General features: G+C 33.3%; 1 protein-coding gene and 1 pseudogene across 1 annotated transcript in view; one reads left to right on the top strand and one right to left on the bottom strand.

Moving 5' to 3' along the window:
- FBXL17 (F-box and leucine rich repeat protein 17) overlaps nucleotides 1-14052 on the top strand; it is a gene marked incomplete at its 5' end in the record, with an annotated part of 449450 nt that overhangs the window by 162559 nt on the left and 272839 nt on the right. The window lies entirely within an intron of this gene.
- Nucleotides 1904-14052, bottom strand: part of LOC105295484 — a 13699-nt pseudogene continuing 1550 nt past the window's right edge.

Here is a 14052-nt window from a genome sequence, read left to right as displayed (position 1 = left end):
AGAATAGTATAGTACTGGAGTAACTACTATTCAGTCTCTCAAACCCTTTACAAAAATATCTTCTGTGTTCTTCTACCATTAGACCTTCTTTTTGAAACAATGATTGGTTTTTGTAGTACTAGTGAGGTCAGAGTATGTAATATTTTCTCTCTTTTGTTTCTGGACCAAGGATAATAACAACGACTAATAGTAGCTACCATTTATCACCATCTGTGCCATACACTGTGCTAAGTATTTATGCACAATGTTTTACTTAATCTTATAACCATCATGGGGAGGAAATTGACCCCATTTTCAAATGAAGGCGTTAAGGTCCAGAGACGTTAGACACCTCACTAGTAAGTAGTGGAACCAATACCGGACCCATTTAACCCATTTTTGTGTGTCTTCAAAGTCCAAGCGATAAACCTGAGGCACTCGCTGTCTTATTCTACCTCAGACCTATAGTGACCTAATGTTCTGATTTGCTCAGGACAGTCCCAGCCACTCCTGTTGTTTTGGAATCCTATCAGGCTTAGCAGTTGTGCTGCTGCTATTCCCCTTCCTACTCCAAAATGTTTTCGTTTGGATGATAAATTATTTGGTCGTCCTATCTCAGACCACAGACTATGCTTGATCATTCTTAGACATCGTTAGAATTTTACCTTCTCTTTTCCCTGTGGAATATTTAAGAGGTGGCAAGTTTTTGGATATCTTACTGCATATACAGGGTTGCAAAATTTTTTTTTTTTTTGAATCAGTCATTTATCACAAAATGAACAATTTCAGTTTTTAAACATACAATCACTTTTCTTCATACTTAACTCAAAATAAGAAACAGAATTTTATTTAAACTTTACAAATATCCCTTATAGTTAGTCTGAGATTAAGCATGAGAAAGTTCAACCTGCAGTTAGATTTCATTGCCCTAACAGTTAAGCATCTGAAAATAAAGTCGAGAATGAATATGCATTTATCACACATAATGAAAGCATTCCAGTGAAGTTTGACAATGAATAGTGACCTGAACTAAACTTTAATTTGCTCTGGTCTACTTGATATTCAGAGCCTAAAAGTACCTATTATTTAATAATGATTAAAAAAAAGCCTGCAAATGACAAATTCATGAAGGTGTGTCTAGATGTAGAAATTTAGTTCAACATTTCTACAGCTGCTGCTTTAGACTGTTATTAAAAAAAACAACTTCCCCAATCCTTTTAATTCAACATGTACTTGAAAACATGTAGCAGCATGGTATAGTTTATTAAGCTCATAAAAATTAGTACCTGTAATAAAATATACAGATTCTTCCTCTTTCAAATATTAAATCTCTGAATGCTTTATTCATCCTTTGGTTTCAAACCCATACATTGCACTCATATTACATTGTAGATTTAGTTTTGAGATTTAGTGTTGAGATGAACGCTGTACACCTGTTGGGGAGGAGGGGAGCAGTGGGAATACCAGAGCACTACATTATAGAAAGTAAACGTTGAAGCACAAATACTTTCTGAGTATATACTGTACACCATGTAAACAATCATTCTCAATAAGGATCAATATAGGCCAAAATATTATTTTTTTAGGAAATCAGAATCTTCTTTTATTTAAATCCCACACATTGAAGATGCTTTTTTGTTAAGAAAAAGAATGGAATGTGTTCTTATATTTGCTTATGTGCTTAAATACCTTGGAAATAAGTAATGATTACATTCATTTGCTAACTGTTCTCTTAGTTGGCTGACTGTTGTAAACAAGGAATACAGAACAATTTTCAGTTCATGTTTTTCATTTAATACTAGCAAAGTAATAATTAATTCATCTTTATCAGTCTATATTAGTAATATAAATAGGTTAAGTGAAACAGTGAATTTCAAAAATTCACTAGTTGATTATTTGTTTCCAGTAAGGCTAGTACCAACATAATTACTACAAAGTCAGTCCAAGCTAGTAGCAAACCCCCTATTTAGCAAACTGAATCAGAATTTATGGTTAGGTGATTTTAATTCCTATATTACTGAGAATTTCCTATGTAACAGAGAATGTTGGCATCATCAAAGTCCTATAATAACAGAATGAGTTACTGATTCAGTTTTGAAATGCAGAGCTATTATATGAAGAAATCCAAATGTCCTAATGATGATGTCACAGCAATGGCTTCAGGATTCCCTTAATGAATCAGAACATAGGAAGATGATTCATTGGTCAATAATGGTCTGAGTCAAAAGCCTAAAATTGAAGCAAGAAATGATAGACACAAAATCAAAGATGCATTTTCTACTGTGACCATATGCAAGAATTTCAAGCTTTATGTCAATATTTTGTACCAGCAGCTGCCCCCTCTAAATAAAAGCTTAGTCATGACTGTCCATCCCTTTTCAAAGCCTCTAGTCTTGGAAGGGGTGCGTTTCCAAAAGCATCCCAGTAGGCGGGGCTGAGCGTATCCAACTGTAAATGGCAGGAAGTCTGTAAATGATCATCCACCTGATCAAAGCATAAGCTGCCACCCCACGCTCTGCTGCAGTGAGCTCCAGGCATTATCTCTTCCTTTCTCTAGTTTCCACATCGATATAGGCCACATCTTCTGTACCGCGCAGGTTTTTTGAGACAAACATGTTGTTAACAGCAGAGACGGCGTCATTTACAGCTGCTTCAGCGTCTAGCCTCGTGTCTTTCCTCAGTTCTTTCGAAACCACTTAGCTCACATCTTCAAATCTTGACATAGTACTTAGCTGCATGGGATTACAGTCTGTTCCATTCTGATTCTGTATGCACCCGGCGTCTTCCTGGTCTTCCCTCTTGGGGCGTCTGGCCAGAGTTGTAAATTTTTAAAACAGCTAATTTTGTAATAATAATAATTTTTTTCCTCAACAACTCCGTGTTCTTTAGTTCTAACTAAGTTAGAACTGTAAATGTTCTTTAGTTCTAACTAAGTTCTTTGAGAAAAAGTAGAAAGTTTTGTGTCTTGTACCACACCTGGCTCATAGTTGGATAAAAAAAAAAATCACAAATAAAATTTGAAAAGTTTTTATTTAAGCATGTGATGATACACGTTTATTTTACAAATTTTTTTTTCCGTCTAACAATGCTCTCTGTCAGCTGTAGCGAATACTTAATTTCAGAGTAGGAGAACACTAGGTATATACTTTGAATAGGTTGTTACTGAGTTAAAAAAAAAAGGAAAAGGAAGTTAACTTTATTGAAGGTTTCAGTGCCTTTGATAGAAAACATTGCCATAACTAATCTGTATTTTTTTCCTAGTGTATGTGATTTGTTTTTGAATAGTTAATGATATTTTTCTACAAAAGGTGAAGTTTCTCCAATACAATGATTTGTGCATTTATCTTCAGATGAAATTCTTAGTGTATTCAAATTAAAAGGACTTTTTAATTTTTTTGGCATGTAGTGATACTGAATATTGGTTCTGATATAAGTTCTTTTAATATCTGTAATTACTAAATATTTTTAGGGAAGTATTTATTGATGTATAACACTAGGATATTTAACTTAGTAGAATCAATTGAAAGGAAAATCTGTATGAGATGTCTATGACTCATCTTTGATTTTTAACTCCAATTCTAGAGATAGACGGAAACTGAATTTGATGTGGATAAGTTTGTCTTATTGCTTCTCTATGTTCACATTATTTTGTCTTGTAGAATAAGGTGAATTTTTATAATAGTTCTAACATATAATGGTTATTTTAAATTTTGGCTTTGTCTTTGGTTCCTAGTAAGCTTCTATAGAATCATATTATTGGTATTTCTGGATGTACTACTCTAAATACTGCTACCACATTTGTGTTCTTCAGGCAGTATAAAGATGAGTAACAGACATATTAAGCATTTAGTTTTTAGGACTAAAAAAACCATGTTTTACATGTTACGAAATGAGAATTTATGATCAAATTATGAGAAAGAATGGAATGTATTTTAAATAATGGTTAATGCAGTGCTATGTGCCCATGGATTTGGAGGTTTCTTAACCTCAAATCTGTTTTTAATTTGTCAACAATGAAGAAAACCTTCATTTATTGATGAGAATGATAATTGTTGGTTGGACAAATTTATGACCATCCCTCCATCTCTCCCCCACTTTCCCCAGGAGTTGTCTTATTCTTAATCCCCAACAAGAAATGGTAATTAAAATAACTTACTGTTGTCAAAATTTTATAATATATGATAAATGAAGCCCAGTAAATAGTGAAAATATGAGAAAGGTGATTAAATCTGACAATTTTCTTGTAAAAGGCTTGAGATGATAAATATCTCCTGTGATTAGTTATTAATTTCATTTAAGAGATTTTGCTTCAGCCTAAAATATTTTATGAACAGTGGCATAAAGAAATATTTTAGAAGATAGGTATACACATGTTTAACCAGAGGAGAAATTGCTGGAACTTGATTGGTAATAATTAAAAATGGCAGACCTGACATGTATGTGCCTGGCCTATTTTCTATGTGACAGTTCTTTCAGAAATTAGGAAAGAAGACATGAAGACATGAAGAATGACAGAGTACTTTCAGCTTGAACCCTTTTACTTCATGAAAATGGAAAGATTTTATGTATCTCATTTCTCAACTGATAAAATATTTAAGGTGGTATAAAATAATTTCTCACGAAAGTCGAAAAAAGCAGACTTGTTTCGTTAACAGTTATAGTTGCACTACTAATAATTTTCCTTAAAATGAATGTGAATTCTTTTACATTTAAAGAAAAGGTGAAATAATAATGGTGGTTATAATGAAGTGCTGCATCATGTCACTATCTAACTGAATCTATGGTTCATCACTTTACTGATGGCATATATCACCTTGTATCTGTGTAGTGTTTTGTTTATGAGTCTCTCTCCTTGTAAGGGAGACCAGCGTCTTCATCTTTGGGCCTCTGCCCCCACCTTAGCCCCTGGCACCTTTCCTAGGGTCCAGCTCAGAGAAGTAATTTAATACCCACATGTTGAGAGAATCATAAATGTTACTTTTGTAGGATATATAAATCTGCTATTAAACTTAGCTTAAACTCTGGCTGAAATCCAGGCAATGGGTTCAAATGCCCTCTTTCTTCCAGACTTATTTATTTCTAAATAAAGTTGCTACTTAATAAAATGAGGATTTAATGTCATTGTCTGGATTCAGACAAGGCTTGCTTTATCTTTTTTATGCTGGTTATCTGAAAGCCCTAGCCTCAGTTTTTTTTTTAAACAATAAGTAGGATTTTAATGTTGAATCATTGGGTTTTGCCCTTTTAGCAGGGTCTTTGGAATACTTTTAAATGAAGAACCAAAAATTTCACTTGCCTCTCACATGTAATGGTACCTTGTATTAATTGAAAAGCGGCAAAGAAGACAGTCACAACTTTTTTCTATTCCTGGTGAGAAGAGTATGGCTATATGAGAAAAAATGTTGCAGATTTTTCTTAAACTCTTTTTGTAGAACTTTTAAGTGCTGCTCTTTAAATGTATGTTTAATATTTGGTTAATTGCCGCTATGAACCTAAACATATTGATTAAGGCCAGGTTCACATTAGAACAATTATCTGGTTAATTGCTCTGGTGCAAAAATAGGCCTAAAAATCATCAGAACATCAAGTTGTAAAAGCAGTGGCAGGAATTTCAAAATCACTCAGCATACCTACTGTAAATCACATCAGCAAAGCAATTAATTTAGGCTAATTACTTTTCTGTTTATTCAAGATGCACTTTGGAACTGTCTTTTGAAATCATGGCAATTAAGATTATTAAGCAATATAATTAAAGAATGTTAGAATAGTCACCATTTTTCAAAAACAATAACTATTTCATGTGAACCTATATAGTAAGTATATCAACTTTGAAATAAGCATAATAAGAGAATTGTAGACATTTACAGGATTTCCTCTAAAAATACATCGAGTAGATTACCTGTTTGGAAACTGTAGCACGGGGTTATCTTTAATCCCTAATTATCAGTTAGAATTATCTAATTTCAATAATACACATTAAGATACTTTATTCACATAGGAGGAGGAATACCTAGCCACCAAAAATGGCACTGGCTAGTGGCATTTTCTCTAGATGAATGTGTGTTTGGCTTCTCATATGGCTTCTTATAATTAGGATTTTTAAATGCCCTAAAAACTAGATTAGGCACACTTGATGTTACTGAAATTTTCTGTTATTGAGTATTATAATTTTGGCAGCACCAATTTGTTTGAAATTGAAAACTGCCTGAGTTTCCAGCTGTTTCTCTATGAAGCAATGTTGTAACAGATCCTCAGCCAAAAAAAAAAAAAAAAAAAAAAAGGCCAGTTTAGGAATCAGTTCTTCATTGGAAAAAATGTATAAATGTCGTTATTGGGGGAATTAGCCATTCTCCAAACTGCTTCTCTGTTTGCCATATCGTGAGATAGCAAGTAGCTCTTTCTTTCACCTCTTTCCTTTATAAGGAGCAATGCTTACGCAGTATGTTTAGTGGAATATCCTGCCCCATGAAATTCTCTGCAGCAAATAAATTGTATTGTATCGTATTAAGGAGTGGGGCTCTTGAAATGAATCTTTTAGAGACACATACGTTAAAAGAGGTCATGGTAGCAGTTATCATTTTATGACTTTCTGGGCTGTGACAAGAATTTTAGAAAGATATTTTGAAAACAAGATTTGATACAGAAATTAAAGGTAAATTTCAAGTTTTGTTTTGTTATTCTACTTTTTGGTTATTCATAGGTATAAAAATTATTTTCTTCATTTTTCTTTATATCTCCTTAATTCAGTATGAATAGATCTCTGGGCCTAGCTAATTAATAGCATCACAAAGCTAAATTTTTCTCTAGAGGTTATTTTCACAGAGAAGAACAAAAATATATGCACTTTTTACAGTAATGTAGTTTACTTCTTTTACAAACTTCATAGTTTCTAGAAGTGCTCTATACTTGATCCAGATTTCTTGGTGATGCTATTTGTTGTGGAATGTTCAATTAGAAAGCTGTTTATTGAAGGTAAAAATATCAAATCAGATGAAAATAAATTTATTAATTAGATCAAATAGAAAAGTGTCAAGGACTCAGCACATAGAAAAACAAAGACACCTAGATAATGGTTATCAGTTACTCGGTCTTGATGTTTGTCCTCTGAAATCTGTCATTGAAACAAAAGAACAGTGTTACTCTTGTTTTGGGAAAACTCAAGCTTGTACTTTTTGGCCTTCAAAACTTGAATTTGGCAATTATTATAGTTGAAAGATAGCATAGGTGTCATAAAAATTCATCACTATTTTGCAGACTTTAGTAGATTGCAAATTGTAGTCACAAATTTTTCTCATCTCTATATGCATGCCTTTGTGCAATGTGATATTGCCTATTGTGCCATCAGGAGGTCGCATTTGTTTCTCTATCCCCTTGCATCTGAGCTGGCTTTTTTACTTGCTCAGACCAATAGGATATGATGAAAATTATGTTGTAGGACTTTTAAGCTTTGGCTTCAAGAGGCCTAGCAACTTCCTGTCTTGCCTTTCTGGAATGCTGCTACCACCTGAAGAAGCCAGACTAGTCTCTCTAAGGATGAGAGACCACAGAGAGATAGAGGTCTAGCCAAAGCCAGGACTACCTGTCAGATATGTGAGTGAGGCCATCTTAGACCATCCAGTCTCAGTCAAGCCTTCGGATTCCTGCAGTCCGTGAATGAAACCAGTAGTACTGCTTAGCTGAGCCCAGTCCAAATTGCTGGCCCATGGAGTTGTGAGCAAATAAGAGCTGTTTTTTTCTCTTTTTTTAAAGCTACTAAGTTTTGATGTGGTTTGTTATATAGCTATTGATGACTGAGTATGACTTTGTAGCTGCTCTATGCTGAGAATTATATTTAGGCAAGGTGCCAAGAGTGTTTTATTCATTATCTTATTTAATTATCACATCAACTCTGTGACTTAAGTATCATTATACCCTATTTTATAGATGGAGTAAAATGAGGCTCAGAGAGGTAAAGTATCTTGCTGATTGATGATCACAGCTCATAAGTGCAGAGTCAGGATTGAATATAGATCTCCCTGACCTCAATCCCATCTATCAAGCTGCCTCCAACAGCTTATTCTGAGTTTAAAAATACAGTTGGTTGCAATAAGCAGTTAAACCTACCATAGAGTCTACTAAATATAAGTGCTAGCTAAATAGCATAATAATATCATTATAATAAAGTAAATATCATCGCATAAAATAAATATTACCATGAAATGACATCTATTTGCAGTTTCTAGTGTTATTTTATCTTGAGTATTCACCTAAAAAATGCATGGTCTCATAAGTACTTTGAGTCTGAAAGGAATAGTATAATACAAATTTAAAAAATATGTAAATATAAGCCCTTGACTTTATATATATTTAAAATAGTTTTTGGTATTTCATAGTATTAAGAATATATCCTTTTCTCTTCTGTTGTCAAGTTAGGGAGTCATGGACTTGAGGAGACTCTCCTTTAGAAGAGTCGTGGCTCAGCCTTAATCACTGTTATATTTTGGCCTTCAACATCTGCGTCTTCTCTTAAGTCTCGTAAGGACATAATTTCTATGGCATATAAGCAATAATGGTACTAATACTTACCCCAGAATTCCACAAATAGAAGTGGGAGTCTTTTCATTTTGAAGTGCTTTTATTTTTTCTTTTAATGACCATACGTCAACAAAGCAGTTAATATTAGTATGTGATTCCAACATATATATCATAGCTCATCTTACCATTTATTACACAAGCACACCAATCAAACCTGCCTCAGGGTTTTATTGCCTGTTAAATAAAGCCTGAGAGCATTTCTTGTATGATTTATTAAGGTATTTTGAGAACTGGTTTCATTTGGGAAATACATTTTCCATTTGTTTTCCTTTTAACATGAATTTAAACTGAATTCTTATTTTTGATTTTGATCTCTTTTTTCTATCATATGTTACCAGTATATTTTAACATTTTGATATTTTATTGTATTAATCAGACACACACATGACTACTTAGCTTTGTGTGAATAATCTGGAGAAACTTATTTTATGTTTGCAGAGAGGAGAGTAAGTTACATTTTTTCATTTTCCTTTTTTTTTTAATGTTTCAAGTATACTTTACATTGGTTAGACATTTATACAGTTTATAAAACGATCCCCCGATTGCTCTTTCTCTCCTCTGGCTCTCCACCTAGCCATTACATTAATGCTAACTGCATTCTCTATATTGTGCTTCCCATCCCTGTGATCATCTATCAACTACTTTACTCAGATGGTTTATAAATTTCTTAGAATGTTACATTGATAACAGGATATGAATTAAAACTATCTAGGAATTGTGACTTTTCCACTGGGCCCCTCACCAGGATAAGGAAATGAGTGTTGATTGATTAAATGGCAATCAAACCTAGTGAACATAAGCTTGTGTTCAGGATAAGAGAAAAAAAATGAATTGCTCAAGTTGGTTAAGAAATAGAGCATGTCAAAATAAGTCAGTCAAAATAGTCAAGTTCATTTAATGGGTATAGACATAGCCTATCAATGTGCTTTTTAAATGTAATTGAAGAGTTAAAGAGGTGGTGGTTTATATGTGAGGTTTGTGGAGACAACTTTAACCTAACTGACACCATGGTAACCTTACTGGATTAAAAAATTGAATGAAGAAGACAGGGAGAAAAATCCTGGAGAAACATGATATCCTTATAGCAGTGATTTATTCGGAAAGGAGATGACAGATCATGTCAAGACAACGCCCTGGCATTCTTCATTAAATTTAGTAATGAATTTGAAAAAAAAAAAGTTTTCTGTAACATTTCTTTCTATAGCTTTATATACTATCTTTGAAGAAGTATATATTATTTACCATACTGTTAATATTTTAAATATTGTGGTCTTCTTAGAATTAGAAATGTTTAATAATTTATATCTTCAAATAAATATCCATCCTCTTTTTGTTTCCAGGAGTTTTCTTCTCACAAGTTTATTCCTAGTACCGAGACATCATTATGGTGTAGAGAAACATTTTTTTTTTTTTTTTTGGCAGCCATCCATCTCTAAATAGGATATAACAGTGAAGCTTGTTAGAGGGGGAGAAGTACAAAGTATCCTCCAGCAGGCCCTCACAGACATTTAGACATCCACACAGACATTGCTGCTACTTGATGGTCATCTCCTATTTTGAAAATGTTGCTGTTTAAGAAGGTATAAGGATGAAGTAACTTCACAATGCTACACTCCTGTTGCTTATTGTATGCACATATATTTTACTTGCGATTCTTTCCCCATTCATACTACTTATCTAAGGTTTAATTTCGATGGTTGCATTTATCTTTACGAACTTGTCGCTGTTGTATACTACATTTCAGTCCTCTAAATAGGTTCTATATGTGCACATTGAGCTTGGTAAAGTATTTAGAATTTGTGATAATCCACACTGATGGGCTTGGGAATATGTATAGGGGAGAACATAGGATATAATCCACAGAAGCAGAAAGTCCTAATATGTACCTCTCTGTGTTTTATCAATGTCATATTAGCATTGATTTCATTTTATTGTTGGGAGGATGGTGTCCTGTAAGCATTTAGATAGAGCAAACTGCCTATGATAAAACCTAGACTGTGGTTAATCTTCAAATCAGTTTGTCCTTAGGCAGGTAATCAAAAGTATACCCGTGTTATTTTGAAAGTTCTATTAAAGCTTTTATTTAAAAGTACCAATCATATACAGATAAAAATTCCAGAATATACAAAAAATATACTCTTAATTATCAGTAATGAACTGCAGTCATTGATTTTAATAATCACATTTGCAAGCTAGGTTCATTCGAATAAATATCCCAAGTCTTAGTATAAAAGTAATTTTCTCAGTGAAATCACTTTTTAAAAAAAAAATTTCAAGAGTAGATGTATCCAACTGGGTCGTTTGATTTTAAGTATTTGTACAAGTGAGACTTATTTCCAAAGACTTCAAAGTGGGAAAATCAACAGCTTTGACTTTCTATTTTAATGGCAACAAGGAGGAAATTTTTGTTCAATTTCTGTTTAATTTGCTGTTACTACTTTTAACATTCACAAATTATGTCATTCATTTTGACATGAAAATAAGAAAATGAGTGACTTTGGAGTTTAGATCTTCAGAGTTTTCACAGGTCATTAGACCTGTTGTCTCTGTCTCCTCACTCCTCGTTCCCCAGGAGCAGGCCAATATCTAAACAATGTGTAGTTTTTCCATAAGTCTTTGTAAAAGGAGTCTTTCTTCTTTCTGATCCATTATAGAGCATTTGATTCACAGATAATTTCCTCCCCTTTAATCTGTGTCTTCTTCTCTTACTTAAAGCTGTGGTTTATTTTACTTTTTGTTGATGTAGTCACTGATGACATTTTCTCATGTAACTTTTTTCCCTTTAACTTGCATCTTCTTCCATTGCTTAAACCGGTAGAATATTTTTGTTTATTGTTGTCATTGTCACTGATGACATTTTCATCTGATTCTTGACATATTCATTTTGTAATACATACCATTGTAAGGAATTTTTTGGTCAGTGACATTTTGGCAAACACTTGCCAGTGGCCACTGGAGAAGGTCAGTTAGACTCAGAGCAATAGAATAAATTAACCTGAAAAACTTCTTCATAATACTAATGAATAGAGTTCTTTTTTTCTTCCAAACTTATATCATTGAGCCATTCACTGTATAACCTTGGTAAACTTATTTAAGTTCTCTTATATAAGATTGGGATAATGAGAACCTACTTGTTTAGAGGCTTAATCATGTTTCAAAAGCACCTTGAGTATGAATCATTAGTTCATTATTAGAATGGTGGCTTGGATGTTACCATCCATCATCAATGCTTTATCACCATCGTAGCCACATGGTTTCCTGAAAATTGACAGTGAATGTCTTAAATCAAACTTTTTAAAGACAGTAGGAGATCCTTGAAGGTTACTTATTGCTTTTTGTATAGTAACACTGAAGCATTCACAATTATCTGAAGAAAATAAGGCAGTTAGAATATACTTACTATTATATATTTTTATATATGTCTCTTTATTCAAATCAAATTGACAAAGTGTATTTCTAGTTCAGTTGAGAAAGTGGAATGACTGAAAATTACGGAAAATTAACTGTTTACTTTGAGTGTTTATATGTAATTCTGAGTTTGATATAGTCCAAGAATCACAGGATCTGATCTGGAAATAATTTTAAAGGACATCTAATTCAGCCTTTTATCTGTAGGCTCCTGGCTGGCTCTTCATCTATTACAAAAAGTTTTTCTTTTTCGTTTTCGTACCTTGTGTTCCTTCATCTATCATCTGGGCCCATTTAGTTAACATATTAAACCGCACTCTATCTGATACAGCACTTTCTTAAAGCATTTTAAAAATCAGGTTATTTATTCTCAGTTTTTTTTAAAAAAGACTACGAGACATCTTCTTAACCTTAGAGCTTGGGCAGGTCTGCAAGAGGTTTTAAAGGATAGAGAAGTCTCTCTGGAGTCCGTTTCATGGGAGTGGAGCGGAGAGGACACAGTGGCCTGCCAGAGGGCAAACCACTAGAGGGAAAACACTGCACACGCCAATTTCCCTTTGCTCAGTCTTGCTCTGTTTTTCCAGCCTTGTGGCTTGCAGGTTTATTAAAATGCTAATGATGTTTATTCTATTTTTTTTTTTTTTGGAAGCTCTCCAGATTTGATTATTGATATATCTGAATAATAGTGGAATGCAACATTAAAGCCTCACTTGACTCTTTGCCTTAGATTTTTGTCAGTAGAGATATAAATACCACAGTGTCAGATGGATCATATGTACTTTTTTTTTTAATATGTATAAAAGTCAGTGTTCTAAGAGAACTGCCAACTGTTCGGAAGTGAGCTTCTCTTGGGATGGTGATGGGTCTCCCATGGACTACTTCCTTAGTTGAGTATATTGTCCCACTCTGAAGGATAATCATATTTCTAATAACGAGTGCCTGAGGATGTTTATGGGTTTCCATTGTTCTCATTTTCTGGGCTTTGATATTTCACATCTTGTACAAACTCACTAAGTGTAGACTAATAAACTGCAGAATAATCTACTTGTGACTAACGAGGGATTGAGGGGTTGTCATATTTCTACCTGCTCTTCCTGAAAATTTTAACCACAGACCCTTAGAACTGGAAAGAACATCTAAGAATACCCCACAGAGGTCTTTCATTTTGAAATTTTGAAACTGAGGTGCAAAGATGGTCTGTGACTTGTCCAGGTTCACACAGATTGCTAGTGCGAAGGCACTACATAAGTAGGTTTTTAAGTCAACATTTTTAGAAAAATCGAGATTACCTAAAATCCAGCTATCCAGACATTTCTACTGTTTACATATCGCTGAATGTCTTTTCAGTTATGCACGTGTGCGTGTACCTCTCCCTAACTCCTTTTGAAATTATGTTTTGCATACTATTTTGCAATCTGTTTCAAAAAGTCAATTATATATTATGGATTTATTTTTGTTTTAATAAATATATATCTGTGTCACCATTTCTCATGGATTTTTGGTAGAGTTTTAGCACATTGTGTTTAATCAGTCTCGTATCAATAGACATTTTAATTATTTTCAATTTTGACTCCTATTAATAACTGTATAATGAACATTCTTATTCCTATTTCTTTGTATATTTTATTTTTGTCTCTTTTGGGTTAAATTCTTGAAATTTCTGCATTTAAGGGTATACATATCTAAAATTTTATACATCTTGCTTAATTCTCTATAGAGGAGATTATATCAATATATAAGTTTATATCCCTGCAAAAGAGTATCTGTTTGTCTATACCTGTGCCAACTCTGGATGCTATCGTTAACTATTTTGGAGCATTTAAAAAATAACTTGAAGGTTTAATAACTGAAAAAAACTTGGAATAAATTGTTTAGTATTTTCCACTGAGAGACAGTATAGCGTAGTAGTTATAAATACAGGCTCTGGAGACAGTCTGCATTCAAATGCAGAAATTTCAAGAATTTAACCAGGAATTGAATCCTGGTTCTTCCACTTCCTGTTTGTCACTGGGCAAGTTACTTAACCTCCTGCTGTCTTATTTTCTTATTTGTAAAAAGAGGATATGAAGTAGTACTTATTTCATAAAGTTT

The sequence above is a fragment of the Pteropus vampyrus genome, unplaced genomic scaffold, assembly GCF_000151845.1.
Source record: "Pteropus vampyrus isolate Shadow unplaced genomic scaffold, Pvam_2.0 Scaffold106, whole genome shotgun sequence".
Lineage (NCBI taxonomy): Eukaryota > Metazoa > Chordata > Mammalia > Chiroptera > Pteropodidae > Pteropus > Pteropus vampyrus.
This window is presented reverse-complemented; position numbering and strand designations above follow the sequence as displayed.